This window comes from Ostrea edulis, chromosome 1 (assembly GCF_947568905.1).
Source record: "Ostrea edulis chromosome 1, xbOstEdul1.1, whole genome shotgun sequence".
Taxonomy (NCBI): Eukaryota; Metazoa; Mollusca; class Bivalvia; order Ostreida; family Ostreidae; genus Ostrea; species Ostrea edulis.
In genome coordinates this window covers 103770138-103777637 of record NC_079164.1, presented here as the reverse complement: position 1 = coordinate 103777637, position 7500 = coordinate 103770138, and the positions used below count along the sequence as shown (strand labels likewise).

General features: G+C 34.2%; 1 protein-coding gene across 3 annotated transcripts in view; it reads right to left on the bottom strand.

The window, feature by feature from the left end:
• Positions 1–7500, bottom strand: part of LOC130047291 (zinc finger homeobox protein 4-like) — a 182491-nt gene that overhangs the window by 39678 nt on the left and 135313 nt on the right. The gene's annotated exons all lie outside the window — the stretch shown is intronic.

Below are 7500 nucleotides of genomic sequence, written 5' to 3'. Positions count from 1 at the left end.
GGCCATCAGCCCTGATTGACTTATTTACATAAGATTATTGTTTGCTTTTCTCTTACTGTTACAACCACCAAGTGCATGTCAGGGGTACATCAAAGGGACTCCACAAAAATGTCAGTCCCAAAGTTCAAACTCTTTATACAATTTTTCAGCAAGTTAAGGTTTACAATGTTTCTGCATGGTTTTCCCTTTGAGAGAACATCAACAGCTTCTGTCAGCATTACAGGAGGTATTTGGCAAGCCTTTGTCTTTTGATAACCCCAATGGATCCTCAAATAATTTTCAATTTAGCAAGAAAGAAATGTATTTTGGTGTAATACAATTAAGCCATTTTCTAGTCATATATTAAAGAAAAGATAACACAAATTAAACATTGAAAAGTCATATTTTAGTTTGAATGTGACATGAAACTGCTCGATAAAAACCATGGATTACTTTTGATCTGTTCCTTATCATAAAGCTTTTAGAAAATAAAGAAGCTTGTGTTAAGAGGCCAAATTAATTTTCAGTACCATCCTAAATAACACCTAGTATTAATATCTTTTTCTGTACAAGTGATCCTGCTGTAAATGTTATTCAGTGGGCTGACTGTCTTGGGTGCTTTTATTGCAGACAGATTGGAAAAAAGAACATGTTTTATTCAAAAGATGTGAAATCTAGACAACCTTTCAAAATATTCCACTTATTTTAAATATACATTTTCTTGATGGCATTTGCTAAAGCATAAATCTCAAGAATAAAAAAGGAACTTGTGAATGGTGCCTTGACAATTTCAAGAACTAGTCCATTCCCAATATCATATACATACATGTAACCATTATTGTCTGACAATGGTCAAGGTCTCAAGTATGTATGGATAGTGTGCAGAGTTCAACACTATTAATAGACTGGCAGTGAAAGTCTAGTAAAATGTGCAGAAGTCCACTTCCCATGCTGAAATGTACAAATAGTTGCTCCTAAGAAGAATTGTTTTAAAATCTTGGTTCTTTTCCCTTTAAACCCATAAAAACAATGGTATCTGATCCAAGATCAAATAGTTGACCTATAAAGTCAAGGTTATGGTATATGAAAGTAAATTAAAGTGTTCGACTCATAATTTTGAGACAAAGCATCAACGTGCAAAAAACTGTTAAGACCTAAGTTCAAAAAGTTCTGAAGTGACCATAAACAAAATATTTACAATTTGACCTTGAGATCAAGGTTGTAGTTTGTCGAGATCATAAATGTGTTGACTGATGGTCATGTAACACAGACACGAAAAATAAAAAAATTATGGAATGGACAGAAATGTATGCCCCAAAAATCAACAATGTGACCTTGAGACCAAAGGTAAAAGGTCAAAGGCAAGGTTATGATGTTATACAACACAATGTTTTATCATGAGCCTATGATATAAGATAACAAAGACAATGGTTCGATCAGAGAGGGTTCATGGAGAAGCAGCAGAATAAAACAATGTACCTCCTCTGAAGGTTAGTTACAGCATGAAGGGATCTAATTATGTGATATAAAGCTTTTAAATTTGCTTCTGGTCAATGCAAAGTTTCTTTTTTCATGCACCTTTAAATTCACAGTTTTCATGTCAATTCTACAAATAAGTTTTGATTTTTGATTTTACAGTTAACCATGATTTATATTCGACTTCTTCATATCAAATGAAAATGGTATTTCATTGACTAACTAACTATATGTCCGTCTGTCTACATTTGACAAACTATAGATCATCATCATTACAGATGTAATGATCAGATGTTTTACTTATATTTGTAGAAGACCTTGAAAAGAATTTCAATCCTTTCAGTGTCAAACTTGCCTACCTGTCATCGAAGAGCTTCAACTGTCATCAATACAGCTGTATATGATTAGACTGTTCTAGGACATTAATCAAATCAAAGTGCTAATTGCTGAGAAAATGGAAATCTGGGTCAATATATTCTACATTATGTAATTCTATGACATTCATTTGGGTTTTTACCAAATCAGCAAAGTGTGGGCTTTGCCATAGTTATGATGACATGTCAGTGTGGTATCAGGGGAAGTCCATTCATAAAAGGTCCATGGGCCACATCACTCACCCGAGAGTCATATTTTTTCACATAAAAGTTTACCCCCTCCCAATGTGGACTCATCCTCAGGACCTGGGGGTCATTGTGTGAGCACATTTGAATCTGTACTACATGATGGTTGTATGTCGATATGACAAGTTGTACCCTTGTGGTTGTTGGGATAATTGAACTTTTAACCATATATTGTGACCTATCCCTAGCCCCAGGGATCATGATTTGAACAAACTTGAATCTGCACTACTACAGATTAATATATATGTATTTGTTATATACACTTATCAAAACAAAAATAGGGATTATTTAGGTTTTGATATCAGGTGCCTGGACCTTTCCAACTGGAAAAAATAGCAACATTTGCTTCAAATTTGGAAAAATGTTTCATATGAAGATGTAAGGAGAGAAAAAACCCAGCGCATTAAGGCATATTTGAACTCCTTCTCACAGATTTTCAATTTAGTCAAAGTTTACCTCATTTAAATAAGCAGAGGCCAAAAAAACCCCACTATGTTTACTTAACAATTCTGAAGCAAAAATGGAATCTATGGGCCTGTGAAAAAGATATATGAATGACAAGGCTACCCCACTTTGATTTGTTTTCATTGTTTGGGAATTTTATAGCTAATATTGGGAAAAATACCCGCTTTATTGCATTGCAAATGGGGCCTTATTTTGGCCCCATTACACAACTTAAATCATGTGAAAGAAAATTTCAATTTCACACCTGTCACCATTAATTAAAAAGGTGTACCTGGATTCACCACTGTTGACAATTTTATAATCAAGCGCAATAGGTGCCCCCAGAACAGGACTCAATAAATTATCAAAACAAATCATCAATTGAAATATCAATCTAGAATTCTTAGTAACCATTAAAATAGAAATGGCCATGCTGACAAAACTTAAAACTAGGTTACAAATGCAGTGAGAACTGGGAATAAATGTAAGAAACAAACAGTCAGTGACATTGGAATGAAATCCACAAGTTTTAGTATACAATATGGATGCAACAAGACAGAATTTACGAGACTAGAGGTAGTGGGGAGTTAAGAATAAGCAGGGAAAAATCTAAACTTCGACATTCCTCATCATGGCATCATTGCAAACCCTATTCTGTTGGTTCGTATCAACATGGTTGCAAAACTTTCACCTCAACTGACCACTATCATCACAGAGGGCTAACAATCTTGTGCGAAATTTGGAAATTAATGATTTTTGTGCAGAGCATTCTAAACGATATTCTATTGTATCTTGTATAGTCAGCAGAGAGAGAGAGAGAGATGTATGTTTTCTTGGTGCAAGCTACACTGTGTGTGTGTGTATGGGTGGAGAATTTTTTTTGGGGAAAATGGGGGGGGGGGGTGCTTTGTTGAACATTAACAAATATGCACTTAGCCACTAAACAGTCTGCTAAATAACAAAATTTTCATGTCTAAATAAAATCTTTTTCTGTAACTACTCGTGTTTTGAAATAAATATCTAACATTCAATTTTTAAATACTGGGATCAAGATCCTGCTGTAATCCAAAATGGTGATCAGAAATGGCATGGAAATTATAAAAACAAAATTTGACTGTAAAAACAATTTTTTTGGGTTATGACGTACACCACTAATGTTATCATTTTTACCAGTCCCCTGAAATACATTATTACTGGTCCCCTGGAATACATTTTTACTGGTCCCCTGAAATATATTTTAAGCTAAAGTTTACTGTAGTCTGTTCCTTTCCCTTAATTGTGTAGCAAAACTACAATTTGAAAATTTTTTGGCCTCGTCTTTTGCCCTACTCTTATTTGTGGTGGCAAATCATGTGACTTTGACATGATCTATTACACGGAAAAAAGTCAACACAAGCAAGCAAGTAACACCTTTATCAATAACGAACACAACATATATCAACATTTGAAGACTTTTCCCAGGAACAAATCTATACTAAAATGGTAGTTCTACATGTGATAGAAGCAGAGAACACTGAAACAGTTCTCTGTTTTCAAGCAAAAATTTTCTGACTGCCAAAAAAATGTGTCAGTGTTCTTGGCTTCTATCACATGTAGAATTACCATTTTAGTAGATTGTTCCAGAGAAAATTCTTCAAATGTTGATATAAGTTATGTGACAATTCGTTAATGATAAAGGTGTTACTTATTTGTTTGAATTTTCCCTTGTGTTGACTTTCGTTGGCATTTTGATCATGTCAAAGTCACACGATTCGCCACCATGTTATTGCAAGCATTACATAGACAAATTACTATACCCAAAGCAAAGGAATAACTATAAGATCAGAATTACTCTTACTTTATTTATCTATTAAGTGATAATATTCTAAGACTTCTCAGGATTACTGTCCTTTTGTAAATGAAATGAAGCATAAATAATTCAATCCACTTTTCAAGATTTAGTCTTCATTCAACAAAGTCTATGTATATAAATTCACATATTGGTATATTTATTAAGCGTTTTCTCTGGCTTAATGGATGGGTATGCTTGTCTTTGACATGGTGTTTCCACTATCAAAGCAAAGTTGTCTTTGTCTATCAGAAATAGTCTGAAATTTCAGCAGATGAAGTTTTATATGATGCAATTAAAAAGTTATTCATGATGCGAGTTGTCAACTATTCACAACAGGAGTCTGTAGTCAACCTCTTTCTTCACTGAATGAGTTACAGGCATTTGATCATCTGATGGTGTCCAAGTATAGGGTGATCACTGATGGTGTCCATGTATGTATATCAAATGGCAATCACTGTTATTTCTGTATGTCAATGGGCTATCACTGCTGGTTGGTGTCCATTTCTATAGGTCAATGGGCTATCTTTGCTGGTGTCCATGATAGACACCCCACAGGTCAATGGGCTATCACTGTTGGTGTCCATTTCTGTATGTCAAAGGGCTATCACTGCTGGTTGGTGTCCATTTCTGTATTTCGAAGGGTCATCATCAATGATGGTTGCTAATCAAGTAACAGGTTCCATGAACCTTGTCCATGCACTGTAAGTAGGCATAGAGAAATCTTGATTTTATTCCCATGTTTGTCTCTGATACTTGAAGTACTCCAGTAATTCAATACCTGCAATTGTGAAGAAGGGGACTTTCAGCAATTGAACTTTCAGAGGTGGTGGTAGATCAGGTGCTGTATATGAATTGTCTTTGATTGTTTGACGAGACATAAGCGTGCAAAATCCTAAAATTCTGGCATGTATCAAGATCAATTCACTATGCTAACAGTACATTTCTCAGTAGCAGTATTATTTTCTTTAGGAAAATCACACACCATTCTCTACAATCCAATGAGATGGTAGAATTGGTCTTGCATCCTGTTTTCTGTGTTAGTGATATCTACAAGTCTTGCACAAATGTCTTCATGTTGTCTGTACATGCACCTTATGTGGAAGTGAATAATCCTACTCCTATATCAAACATTTCTACCTTATGGGTACCACATCACTAATATCAAAGGACTATGTATGAAAACAGCCTATCTGGGCCCCAAGTAAAACTCAAAATTTCAAAACTCTCAAGAAACATCCTTTTGATGAAATTGAGAATGACAATTGAGTTGCATCAGTATTTTTGCACTAAGTACACTTTGATTTTGCAACAAAAGCATGAATGTTGATTTTTGTGGGCAAATATAGTTCTTATCATATACTGTCAGTACTTTCATGTAATTTGATAGTTCAATATCAAACAAAATCAATCTTTATTTAGTTCAAAGATCTTCAGCATACTCCCCTTTTCCAAAGTGTTATGCATGATTTCTGAGAGCTTCCTAGTGCATAAACTTGAAAAACAGCCTCCGACATCAATTTTCCTTGACATTACTTCAGTATCATCTTCTTCACGTTCCACAATTAACAAAACAAAATGTCCCCCCTTCTTCATAATGAATATAGCTGAAACTTCTGCATTGCATTCTTCCAAAATGTTTGAGTAATGTTGCGTTTAAGATGTTGCACCAAAGGAAATAAATGGAAGTTGATCTGTTGTTGAATTGAATGTTGCTTGGGTCCATTGACAACTAGAAGTTGGTAAAGGCTTAATCCATTTCTTCTAATTCTAAGTGCTGTTTTATATAATGAGAGAAATTATGTCAAATACAGTTATCCTCCAATATTTCCCATCATTTGGGGTACATAAAATTGATACAATTTCCAAATTTTGCTTTTTAGGTAAAATACTAATCTTTGCAACAATTTTTCTTTCTGAAAACATAGTGTAGCTTTATACAAACAAAACTTACTTGTTACTTGTGTGTACAAAAAATACCGTATATATATATTGTCATGAACACAAAATTTGTCCGAGCTTATATGCCAATGTTTCCTAAAAGAAAAACTATATTATCATCTCTATGATGTCATAATTAATCGAAGAGATTTTCATCAAACTGAGAACATATGAACCGTGCTTCAATGGTATTCTTGCTGCAAAAAGCATCCTTCATTTTGGAACAAAAATACCCTTGTCAGTGGGGTTGGGGTGTCTGTCAGGAAGAGATTCAATGTCCCAAACCTTCACAGCAAGTATCTAATGGAGGTAAAATATAACCGAAGCCTTGCATTGGTTTGCTATACCAGGTCTAACCTACACCTTTGTGTTTTAATATCCACTGGCAATGGCGACGTCTCCATATGAGTGAAAAATTCTCGAAAGGAACGTTAAACACTATATAATCAATCAATCCTTCTATGATAAAACGTTTTTAGATTTCTCACTTAATCATCCTATTTTGTGTAATGGCATATTCAATGGGTTTGACTTTTTTCAACATCAACTACATCCAAATTCTTCTTCAGTTTCTCATATTTCTGTTAGTATCTTCATTTGATCACTGCTGCTCTTTTTCCAGTTGACTCATGCATACTTTGCACAAGTGCTCACCATGTTGTATGTCAATCTTACTCTTTTGTAATCAGGGCTATTTTCTATGGCATATTACCCAGAGTTCTTCAAAATTAATTCTGTTCTAAAACACATTTTCTATCATTGAAGACAATTTTCTATCACTTAGGCTATTGGTAATGATATTCTTATGATATGGGCAATTTCTTGTATGCTATATAAATATCTATATATATATATGCATCCAAGACAAACTTGTGATTTACATAAAAGTGGTAGCAAATGTTTGTGCCCGCAGCTTTGCTTTGTCTTGTGCAGTATATATATGGTGTGACTTATGTTCTTTTACAGTTTCATCTAAGCATGTTCTTCCAGGAAACAACATCTTGTTAATGATGAGTTCTATTCAGGTTCTCTAGTAGTTGTTGTAAACAGTTCCATTCCTCTGCGGTACGACTATGTCCTGTTGCTTATATGATGTCAATTATGCCGATTTTCTTTGACGTTATGTGTTTTAATAATAAATTTAAAGTATTAATATGTTCTTTGATGGGTTAATAGGTTAATACAATATGCTTCAGTTATATTTATAGTTCT